Here is a 12,961-nt window from a genome sequence, read left to right on the forward strand (position 1 = left end):
CTCCAATACCTGACCGTCCTGTTGACAGACAGACAGGACATCCCCAATACCTGACCATCTAGGTGACAGCCAGACAGGACATCCCCAATACCTGACCAGGTGACAACCAGACAGGACATCCTCAATACCTGACCGTCCAGGTGACAACTAGACAGGTCCTCTCCAATACCTGACCATCCAGGTGAGAGCCAGACAGGACATCCTCAATACCTGACAGTCCAGGTGACAGCCAGACCATTCCTCCTCAATACCTGACTATCCAGGTGACAACCAGACAGGACCTCCACAATACCTGACCATCCATGTGACAACCAGAGAGGACAACCTGACAGGATCTCCCCAATACCTGACCATCCAGGTGACAACCAGAGAGGACATCCCCAATACCTGACCATCCAGGTGACAGCCAGACAGGACATCCCCAATACCTGACCAGGTGACAACCAGACAGGACCTCCCCAATACCTGACCATCCAGGTGACAACCAGAGAGGACATCCCCAATACCTGACCATCCAGGTGACAACCAGACAGGATCTCCCCAATACCTGACCATCCAGGTGACAACCAGAGAGGACATCCCCAATACCTGACCATCCAGGTGACAGCCAGACAGGATCTCCACAATACCTGAGCAGACAGAACCTCCCCATTACCTGACCGTCCTGTTGACAGCCAGACAGGACATTCCCAATACCTGACCGTCCAGGTGACAGCCAAACAGGACCTCCCCAATACCTGACCATCCAGGTGACAGCCAGACAGAACCTCCCCATTACCTGACTGTCCTGTTGACAGCCATACAGTACATCCCCAATACCTGACCATCCAGGTGACAGCCAGACAGGATATCCCCAATACCTGACCATCCAGGTGACAACCAGACAGGTCCTCTCCAATACCTGACCGTCCTGTTGACAGACACAGGACATCCCCAATACCTGACCATCTAGGTGACAGCCAGACAGGACATCCCCAATACCTGACCCGGTGACAACCAGACAGGACCTCCCCAATACCTGATCATCCAGGTGACAACCAGAGAGGACATCCCCAATACCTGACCAGGTTACAGCCAGACAGGACATCCCCAATACCTGACCGTCCAGGTGACAACCAAACAGGTCCTCTCCAATACCTGACCATCCAGGTGAGAGCCAGACAGGACATCCCCAATACCTGACAGTCCAGGTGACAGCCAGACAGGACATCCCCAATACCTGACAGTCCAGGTGACAACCAGACCATACCTTCTCAATACCTGACTATCCAGGTGACAACCAGAGAGGACATCCCCAATACCTGACCATCCAGGTAACAACCAGACAGGACCTCCACAATACCTGACCATCCATGTGACAACCAGAGAGGACATCCCCAATACCTGACCATCCAGGTGACAACTAGACAGGATCTCCCCAATACCTGACCATCCAGGTGACAACCAGAGAGGACATCCCTAATACCTGACCATCCAGGTGACAGCCAGACAGGACCTCCACAATACCTGAGCAGACAGAACCTCCCCAGTACCTGACCGTCCTGTTGACAGCCAGACAGGACATTCCCAATACCTGACCGTCCAGGTGACAGCCAAACAGGACCTCCCCAATACCTGACCATCCAGGTGACCGCCAGACAGAACCTCCCCATTACCTGACCATCCTGTTGACAGCCATACAGGACATCCCCAATACCTGACCATCCAGGTGACAGCCAGACAGGATATCCCTAATACCTGACCGTCCAGGTGACAACCAGACAGGTCCTCTCCAATACCTGACCGTCCTGTTGACAGACAGACAGGGCATCCCCAATACCTGACCCGGTGACAACCAGACAGGACCTCCACAATACCTGACCATCCAGGTGACAGCCAGACAGGACCTCCCCAATACCTGACTATCCAGGTGACAACCAGATAGGACCTCCACAATACCTGACCATCCAGGTGACAGCCATACAGGACATCCCCAATACCTGACCAGGTGACAACCAGACAGGACCTCCCCAATACCTGACTATCCAGGTGACAACCAGATAGGACCTCCACAATACCTGACCATCCAGGTGACAGCCAGACAGGACCTCCCCAATACCTGACCATCCAGGTGACAGCCAGACAGGACCTCCCTCATACCTGACCATCCAGGTGACAGCCAGACAGGACCTCCCCAATACCTGACTATCCAGGTGACAGCCAGACAGGACCTCCCCAATACCTGACCATCCAGGTGACAGCCAGACAGGACCTCCCCAATACCTGACTATCCAGGTGACAGCCAGACAGGACCTCCCCAATACCTGACTATCCAGGTGACAGCCAGACAGGACCTCCCCAATACCTGACTATCCAGGTGACAACCAGACAGGACCTCCACAATACCTGACCATCCAGGTGACAGCCATACAGGACCTCCCCAATACCTGACCATCCAGGTGACAGCCAGACAGGACCTCCCTCATACCTGACCATCCAGGTGACAGCCAGACAGGACCTCCCCAATACCTGACTATCCAGGTGACAGCCAGACAGGACCTCCCCAATACCTGACCATCCAGGTGACAGCCAGACAGGACCTCCCCAATACCTGACTATCCAGGTGACAGCCAGACAGGACCTCCCCAATACCTGACTATCCAGGTGACAACCAGACAGGACCTCCACAATACCTGACCATCCAGGTGACAACCAGACAGGACCTCCACAATACCTGACCATCCAGGTGACAGCCAGACAGGACCTCCACAATACCTGACCATCCAGGTGACAACCAGAGAGGACATCCCTAATACCTGACCATCCAGGTGACAGCCAGACAGGACCTCCACAATACCTGAGCAGACAGAACCTCCCCAGTACCTGACCGTCCTGTTGACAGCCAGACAGGACATTCCCAATACCTGACCATCCAGGTGACCGCCAGACAGAACCTCCCCATTACCTGACCATCCTGTTGACAGCCATACAGGACATCCCCAATACCTGACCATCCAGGTGACAGCCAGACAGGTCCTCTCCAATACCTGACCGTCCTGTTGACAGACAGACAGGGCATCCCCAATACCTGACCCGGTGACAACCAGACAGGACCTCCACAATACCTGACCATCCAGGTGACAGCCAGACAGGACCTCCACAATACCTGACCATCCAGGTGACAAGAATTTGAATAATGTTCTGATATTGCAGCTTATAAGTTCTAGCAACAGCAGAGGAGAATACCAATCATCAGCAATGCACTGTGTAGTATGTGTACAGTATGTATGTGTATATACTGTAAATGTATTGCACAGAGTGAGAGTGAGCTGACACTACAGACTGAGGAGGAGGAGGAGGAGGAGGAGGAGCAGCAGTGCTGTGGGGGAGGCAGTGGCAGCAGGAGGAGGAGGTGGGATGTGAGGAGGCAGCAGCAGCCATCACACAGAGGAAGGGAGCAGGAGGAGGAGAGAGACTTTGGTGCCATGACAGAGACATCCTGATCTTACATAGCAGCAGCCGCCTACAGCTCAGGGATCAGACAGCAGCTTCTCCCCCAGCAGCACACAGGTAAGCCAGGCTCCTGCACACACTGCTGCTGCCCTGTGCCCATCCTGGTGGTGGCACCTATACTCTGCATCATATCATGCCTGTTGCGGCTGCTGGACAGAGTGCAAGCTCTGCTGCTCAGGGGCCTGCCAGGCTGCTGCCCATGGCTGCTGCCCTTGCACAGCTCTGCACAATCATGGTGGTGTTTATTATTCATGGTGGCTGGGAGCCCTGTGTGCTGATGTGGTGGAGGGGACTCGTGTGTGTGTGTGTGTGTGTGTGTGTGTGTGTGTGTGTGTGTGTGTAAGCATGAATGTGTGCAGACAGGACATATATATATTATATTATAATATAATGTGCATATATACTTACCATACTATCCCTTTAAACCAGGCCACTCATTACACAGGTTCTATAGCTGATTAAAACCAGAAATGCAGCCTAGAAGTAAGACAACTCATGAGAGGCCCAGTTTAAAGGGATAGTATGGTAAGCATTATGTGTGTGTGTATATATGTATGTCTATCTATCTATCTATCTATCTATCTATCTATCTATCTATCTATCTATCTATCTATCTATCATGTCCAGGAGGGACACAATGCTCTGCTTCTGGACTTTTCTCTTAATGTATGATTGCCAACAGCTGTTTTGAACAGGATGATGGATAAGAAAGGTGTTACAGCACAGGTGATGGCAATCATACAGTAAGAGAAAAGTCCAGAAGCAGAGCATTGTGTCCTCCTGGAGAGGGTCATGTTGGGAGGTAATCCGAGGTATGTATGTATATATAACAGTACACAGCAGAGGTGATGGGCGAGATATGTGCCTTCAGTTATAAGTGCAGCTATTTGCTAGCATACAGAATATTATTATTATTATAGTAGTAATGCCCCAAGGGGGGGGGGGGGGGGGGGGGGATGTGACTAACCTGCTTCAGAGCATCGTTAAACTTGTTCAGAACATTAAACAGCGTCTGCTGACCACAGGTTACTATTCCCATCAGATGTCCACGTGGCTAGTGACAGTGATTGGCCAGGGGTCCCAGGCTCTGCATTTGAGCCTAATAATAATAATATGTAACGAGCTGTATCACCCTGCCTGTGACATAGCAGCTGTTTCTTTGACACATGGTAGTCTGTATTAATTTTTGCTTCCTACTGAGGGGCGAATACAATTGGACGCAAAATTCATGGTAATTTACAGCAGTTGCCATTTTTGCGGCTTTATTGCTGTAAACACTGTCTTTTTGCGGGTTTGCGCACTCCAGTCATTCGCCTATTTAATTGCAAACTCGCGAAAACGGGATTACCGTGAAAATTGTTGCCAGCAGTAAAAAAATTGGTAAATTTGTCTATACCCTCAAAAATAATAAGCTAAACGAACATCAGATACACATAGAGGTTTACTATTGGCTACAATAAATGTATTTCTGGTACTTAAATCTGGCGAAATGGCTGTTGTATGCATTTTTTGAAAGTCAAAAAATTTTTAGGAAGTCATTTTTGTTCCGCAAGATAAGTGTAAAATTACATTTGGGGTACATAAAAACGTATAACGTAAAGTATATATTTGGGTCGTTTTAGGGACTTAAAAAAAAGAAGAAGTGGAAACAGACTTAGTACTCCCACCTGCAAGTCTAAAAACACTTGTCCCATTCATAAAGCTCCCCAATACACTCGTCCCATACCATGTACCCCAATGAACCATACTTGCCTACCTGCCCCTCTCCATGAGGGAGAAAATGCTCTGTTCCTGGACTTTCCTGGTAATGTAGGATTGCCATCACCTGTGGTGAAACACCTTTCTTATCAATTACCTAGCTCACCACAGGTGATGGCAATCATACATTACCAGGAGAGTCCAGGAACAGAGCATTTTCTCCCTCATGGAGAGGGTCAGGTAGGCAAGTATGCAATGAACATAATTTTGCAAGAGACATCACTCCTGGGTTTCCCTGGTAGGAGCGCAGATTTTGGGTGAGGCGTACAGCCTCAATGCTGGACCGTAGATCACACCAGTGGGCGTGGCCAATATAACGTGTTCCAACATGGGGTACACCACGTATGATCCAAGTGGGTGGTAATCGTATCTCAATATAATACCACACTAATAAGCAATACCCACAAATAGAAATATTCTAGCCACATATACATCCACTACATTCCTACAGTAGTATTACATGATACATGCACTAATAATAATAACTATATGTCAATACATGGATGAGTTAATGTAGCACAACTCCCCCCCTTCCTGCTCTACCCGTTCTTCGCACGGAAGTATCTGATTGTCACGGTTGTACATATAAATAAGTTAATAATTTGGTAAACCTATGGAGATGTAAATTTGAGACGTGTTAATGTAAGTAAATATTAATCCATGGTTCTTGGCGTTACCCGAGGAGCACCCGTAGCAGATACGGTAAAACGTGCCCGGAACATTTTTGTAGTTTATTAAACACACCAGAGGTGCAATCCAGATGTTGATCCATTTGGTCGTTATCGTTCACACAACACAAGCCACGCACCGGTAATGACATCATTATGTCACCCCCTCTTCATCACCTTAGGGGAGGTTTATTAAAATTCTAATTACATACTTTTCCGTTGCGCTTTACAATTAGATACAACAGTGATAAAACAAAACTGGGAAATAGCAAACAGTCAGAAGTAGGAAGGCCCTGCTCGCAAGCTTGCACTCTGTAGGAAAATAGGCATTGATACACAAGGATAGGTGTAATGGTCCACCAGAATGCAAATTGCGTAATGGTCCACCAGAATGCAAAGGTTCTCGGTGGGCTGCATGATATGGCCACACAGCAATGATGAACTAGGGTCAGGAGGATGGGAAAGTGAAGAATGAGAAAATATGTGAGGATATGTGTGGACTGTACGGTGGGGATGCAATTGGATAGGAAAGCTTATGAAAGTTATGCGAGTGGTTCCGGGTTTTGATAAGCTTGCCTAAAGAGGTGAGTTTTCAGGGAACGGTTGGAGACTAGAGGAGAGTCTTATTGTATGTGGGAGGGCATTCTGCAGAATGGTGCAGCCAGAAGAAAGTCCTGCAATCGTGCATTGGAGCAAGTAATGAGTGTGGATGAGAGACCTAGATCTTGTGAAGAGCGGAGAGGTCGGGTTGGGAGATATTTTGAGATGAGTATGTTGAGATATTTTGAGATGTATGTTGGTGTAATTTGGTTAATAGCCTTGTGTGTGAGTAAAAGTATTTTATATTTAACACGGTAGAATACCGGTAACCAATGGAGGGACTGACAGAGCGGATCAGCAGACGATGAACGTTTAGCGAGGAAGATTAGACTCGCAGCTGCAGTCAGAATGGATTGTAGTGGTGAGAGCCTATGTTTGGGAAGACCGGTCAGGAGACAATTACAATAATCAATGCGGGAGATAATGAGAGCATGGATTAGAGTGTTAGCAGTGTCCTGTGTAAGATATGGTCGTATTTTGGATATGTTTCTTAGATGTGTGTAACATGATCTTGAGACAGATTGAATGTGGGGAACAAAGTACAGATCAGAGTCAGGGATGACACCTAGGCAGCGAGCTTGTGGGGTAGGGGTGATTGTTGAGTTATCATCAGTGATAGAGATATCAGGTACGTAACTACTATTGGCCGGTGGAAATATAATTTAACTCTGTTTTGGAAATATTAAGTTTGAGGTGGCGAGATGACGGCAGAGAGGCATTCAATTACACGGACCAATGCAGATGGTGATAAATCTGGGGAGAATAGGTAGATATAAGTATCATCCACATGCAGATGATGATGAAATCCAAAGATGCTGATTAGTTTACCAAGAGATGAGGTATAGATGGAGAAAAGCAGAGGACCTAAGACTGAGCCTTGCGGTTATCCAACTGATAGAGGTAGAGCAGAGGAGGTGGAATCAGAGAAACGGACACTGAAAGAGCGATTAGATAGGTAGGATGAGAACCAGGAGAGGGCTGTGTCCTGAAGACCTAGGGATTGTAGTGTTTGTGTTGGGAACGGAAGCCTGACTGTAGTGGATCCAGTAAGTTGTGTGAGTTAAGAAAGCGTGTGTGACGAGTGTAGGCAAGTTTCACAAGTAGCTTAGAGAGACATGGGAGCTGAGAGATGGGACGATAGTTAGAGAGAGAGTTAGGGTCAGAATTGTGTTTTTTGTTTTTTTTTTTCATAATGGGAGTAATCACTGTTGGCTTATTATTATTATTATTATTATTACTACTACCAGTTCTTTATATAGCGCACACATATTCTGCAGCGCTTTACAGAGAATATTTGGCCATTCACATCAGTCCCTGCGCCAGTGTAGCTTACAATCCATATTCCCTATCACATATGCACACATTCATACTAGGATTAATTTTATTGGGAGCCAATTAACCTTTCAGTATATTTTTTGATTGTGGGAGGAAACCGGAGTACCCGGAGAAAACCCACGCAAGTACGGGGAGCATATACAAACTCCACACAGTTATGGCCATGATGGTAATCGAACCCATGACCTCAATGCTGTGAGGCAGTAATGCTAACCATTACACCATCCGTAATGCTTACACCAGTGGTTCCCAAACTTTTTTGAGTCATGGCACCCTAGAGTATCAAAATTTGTTTCACGGCATCCCTAGGCCAAAGTTTAGAATAATATATTAAATAAAGTAAATTGTATTTATGCAGTATGTCATCTCTAGGTATAGTTATTTAATTTGCGTCTGTTTGTCCACACATTTTATGATTGATGGCCACCAGCACTATTTTTGCCTATTACATTGACCATAAATAATTGTAATTGGTCCTGGACCACCAATCCAAGGCACCCCTGCAAGTGCCCCAAGGCACCCCAGGGAGCCACGGCACACAGTTTGGGAACCATTGGCTTACACAGTAAAGGAAAGATACCAGTAGACAGAGAGAGAGATTGCAGATGTTAGTTAAGGTTGGGATGAGCACAGGAGACAGAGATTTACTTATTTGTGATAGTATAGGATTAAGAAGAGAGATGGTAGAGTAGCTGGATCATAACAGTGTTGATACTTCATCTTCATAAATTGGATCTTATCAATCTTGTCCTTGACGTAGGAAGCAAGATCTTGCGCACTGTTAGTGCCTGGTGGGTTGGGTGAGGGAGGGTTCAGAAGTGATTTAAATGTATTAGAAAGTCGTTTGTGGTTAGAGGCTTGAGCAGAGACGAGAGTTTAGAAATATGTTTGTCTGGCAGTGTCCAGGGCATTACGATAAGAGTAGTAGACAGTCTTATATGTGAGGAAGTCTATTGGAATATGAGATTTACGCCACTGATGTTCAACTTTATGTAGAGTTTTCGTAGGTGTCTTGTTAATTTAGAGTGCCACAGTTAACTTCTAGGCCTATGTGGAGTGTGATGGGTAGCTGGAGCCACTTCATCAAGGGCTATCTCTAGAGTCTGTTTCAGGTGTGACACAGTCGTGTCAAAAGAAGAAGTGGATGCAGAAATAGGTGAAAGCAGTTGTTGGAGTGAGGTGAAAAGTTCTTGAAGATTAATTGCGTTAATATTTCTGCGGGTTTGAGGAGGATTGGAGGACTTCATTGAGACAGAGTTGAAAGAAATGGAGGAGAGCATGCAGGTAATAAGGTTGTAATCTGAGAGAGGGAAAGGAGTGTTAGTGAATTCAGAAACTGAGCATCGCCTGGGGAATACTAGATGAAGGCAGTGGCCCTACTGATGAGTAGAGGAGTCAGACCAATGGGAGAGGCCTAGAGAGGAGGTTGAGTGGAGGAGTCAGACCATTGGGAGAAGCCTAGAGAGGAGGTTAGAGAGAGAAGTTTGGAAGCAAAAGCAGCAGATTTTAGACTATCAATAGCAATATTTAAATCGTCCATGATAGTGGTGAAGTCAGAGGAGCCAGGCAGAAAAATCTTCCAGAAATTGTTTGTGTGGCCCAGGTGGGCGATAGAAATCTGCAACATGCATAGAGAAAGCAGTGTAAGTCCTGATAGAATGTACTTCAAATGATGTAAATGTGAGTGATGGAACCTGTTGTAAAACTGCGTATGCGAAAAGATTGGGAAAGTAATAGTCCAACCCCACCTCCTTTACTGTTACCCTGCCTGGGTGTGTGTGTGTGAAGTGGAGACCACCATGTGAAGACCACCATGTGACAGTGCTGCTGATTGTGTGAGCCATGTTTCTGTTATAGCTAGCAGATTGAAGTTGTTGCATATGAAGAGGTCATTGATGGATATTAATTTGTTACAGAGTGTGCATTCCCTGAGGCACATTGTAGTTATTTGGAGGATGATGGGAGACAGGTGATATGAGGTTGGCTGGATTTCTTTATTGCTGTGAGTCATGTGAATGTGAGTGGGGCAAGTGGTTGGGTCCCAGATTTGGTGAAATGTCACCAGCTGTCAGAAGCAGGAGAGAGAGAGATGGGTGTAGTAGGATTGTGAATTTTTTTTTTCTTTCTATGATAGGTTGTGAATGTTATTGTCATTGTATAAAAGTAAGTAAAAAGCTTATGAGTGTTAATAAGAGGGAAGTGGATAATTGAGGTGGAAATGTGTACAGAGTGGTGAGTTGCAGGGAGATTGAAGGGTGTAATTACTGTTGAAAAAATACCATGGAGTGCAGTGAATAAAATCAATTTGCAGTACATGGTTCATTTGAGATAAAAGCAATATTTAGTCTTACAGCGTAAATAAGTTGCACTTGTTAAAGTTAAACGTTCAAATACCCATTTACTGGTGTTGTACAGCTGTTCATTTCCAAACCCTTAGGGCAGGCATGTCCAAACTGCGGCCCTCGAGCTGTTGTGAAACTACATATCCCAGCATGCCCTGGGATGTGTAGTTTCTCAACAGCTGGAGGGCCGCAGTTTGGACATGCCTGCCTTAGGGCAAAACTCGAATGTTTTTTACCAGCGGCTGCCAGCAGATGGCGGCCAACGGAGCTATTCAATTGTAGCTCATTTGGACGCAAACAGCTGCTGGAGCTGACATTTAAGTCGGGTATAGCATCTTTACGTGTCTAAACCAGACACTAATGGGCATGATCAGCGCGATAGGAAGAATCAATTGAATATCGCCCCTGTGTTCTCCTGTCACTTTAGATGAGAGATCAGGGGCGATAACAAATTAATTCCGCCCTTAGTGCTAGGAACAATTGGTGTATGTGAACGCACATTGATCAGAACAGCTGACCCAAGATTGCTTCTAAAGGAATACTATGGCAAATTAATAAAGGCTTCCATTCAGGCAAAAGTTAAGCTGGTGAAAGGTGAAAAAATACACATTATAAGACTATGCAAACACCAGGCCAGTATGACTTCTTTAAGTATGCATGACTGAGCAAGATTGCAAACACAGGCATTTTACAGTCACAAACAAATCATGATATAACAAATGTTTTCCTTATATAAAATTGGTTGCATTGTGTTCTCAGACAGCGTAAGGTTTTCAGATTGAAAGGTATGTACATACGTTTAAATGCACAGATGAGTTTGCATGATGATGAAAGTAAGGTTGATTGTCTGATAGTTCCTTACTGCAAAGATGATTGGAGGTTTTTGTCGGTTTTCATCCTGTTTATGTCCTGGATAAGTCTTTTCATAATATTTCATAACCCTTTGAATAAAACCCTGATCAGCCTAGCAGCTCTTCCTTAAGAATGGATACTATCAATGTGTGTCCAATAATTAAGATCAAGGTCTGACATCCCATTCCCAGTTACAGAGCATGCAATGCTCCACTAAAACAAGCGTTCAGATAGCAGATTTGCAACAATTTAGAAAACTGAAATAAAGTTTCATCACAGTATACAATAATAACTGCTGATATAAATATTGACAGTGTATAATATATTTGCACTGTAGCATGTATTTTCTAAACAGCCTTACTGCAAGGTATCAGTGTAATTATCTACAGTGAAAGGAGAGTATATTACTTATATTACTGCCACAATTAGTCGGTGATTTGTCAGTAACAATGGCTGGACCGTGGTTTGTCCAAAATACCTGTGACAAGGCAACTCTGATAGTTGTTTGATGTTAGCCAGGGTGCAGGTTGTTGTCTTGACAAAGGACATATATATATATATGACAAAAGTGGCGGCCACCTCTATGCAAGGCTGTTACCAAAACTGGATTTCTATAAAGTAGACTGGGGAGAGCTGTCCGTAAACGGGATTTTATATTCAGTAGCCTGATTTAATCTAGGGTAGTCCCCCAGCAGCTGCGGTGTGAGTGCATTGTACCGAGATACTAATATATACTGACCGCTGCCCCATAATACTAAGCTGGACACTAAACATGATTTATTTTATATATACTTGTAGTTTCTACAAGTGTAAAGGAATTTGGACATTAACACGCTCCAGCCCTGTACTCCGCCTGCGGAGACCAACGGGGAACTAGAGGAAGTGCGACTCGTCCAACCTGACAATTTGGGCAGCAGGATTTAAAGCGACAAAAAAAAAAAAATGTAATTGAAAAAACCCGTCTAAAAATAACGTATCATACATATATACACAGGCACCATTACTGATAAAGAGAGCGTTCCTACAGATGGTTTACACAGCACCCAGCGGTCGTGTCATCAGTGGCAATGCGGCATTCCTCAGTAAAGCATGCATATATACCGTATATATATATATATATATGTATACTGTGTGTGTGTGTGTGTGTGTGTGTGTGTGTATATATATACATATATATATATATACAGATGAGTCCACGTTTATCTTGGCCTTCAATAGGATTAAGTGAGCCAGGGCAGTCGGACTTAATCCCCTGCTGTAATGACTTAGGGGGTCATTCCGAGTTGATCGCTAGCTGCATTTGTTCGCAGCGATCAGGCTAAAAACGGCAGTTCTGCGCATGCGGCGCTATGCGCACAATGAACGATGTCGTTTTGCACAGGGTCTAGCGAAGCATTTCAGTTGCACTGTTGGCCGCAGAGTGATTGACAGGAAGAGGGCGTTTCTGGGTGGCAACTGACCGTTTTCAGGGAGAATTCGTAAAAACGCAGGCGTGCCAGGGAAAACGCAGGCGTGGCTGAGCGAACACTGGGCGGGTGTGTGACGTCAAATCCGGAACTGAATAGTCTGAAGTAGGTTTTGAGCTACTCTGAAACTACACAAAGAAACTTTGTAGCCGCTCTGTGATACAACCGTTCGCACTTCTGCTAAGCTAAAATACACTCCCAGAGGGCGGCGGCATAGCGTTTGTACGGCTGCTAAAAACTGCTAGTGAGCGATCAACTCGGAATGACCCCCTTAGTCCCTTGCTGTATTGTTCTCTGTATTCTATTGCAGCTGAGAACAATAGATGAAGGGTTTATGTAAATAAACCATGGTGTGCCTAGGTGCAGCAAAGAGTCTAAGATAACTGTAGACCTATCTGTATATACAGGAACTGGGCTGAGCACCGAGGAACGCTTGCAGCACATCACA

General features: G+C 45.6%; 1 protein-coding gene across 2 annotated transcripts in view; it reads left to right on the plus strand.

The window, feature by feature from the left end:
• Positions 1 to 3,344: 3,344 nt before the first annotated feature.
• B4GALT3 (beta-1,4-galactosyltransferase 3) overlaps positions 3,345 to 12,961 on the plus strand; it is a 49,682-nt gene continuing 40,065 nt past the window's right edge. Inside the window, exon 1 of one of the 2 annotated variants that reach the window (XM_063946803.1) lies at positions 3,345 to 3,549. The gene's annotated coding sequence lies outside the window, so the exon portion shown is untranslated. Of the gene's footprint in view, positions 3,550 to 4,221; positions 4,305 to 12,961 lie in introns of those variants that run through there. The other variant, XM_063946804.1, reaches the window with a different exon arrangement.

This window comes from Pseudophryne corroboree, chromosome 12 (assembly GCF_028390025.1).
Source record: "Pseudophryne corroboree isolate aPseCor3 chromosome 12, aPseCor3.hap2, whole genome shotgun sequence".
Taxonomy (NCBI): Eukaryota; Metazoa; Chordata; class Amphibia; order Anura; family Myobatrachidae; genus Pseudophryne; species Pseudophryne corroboree.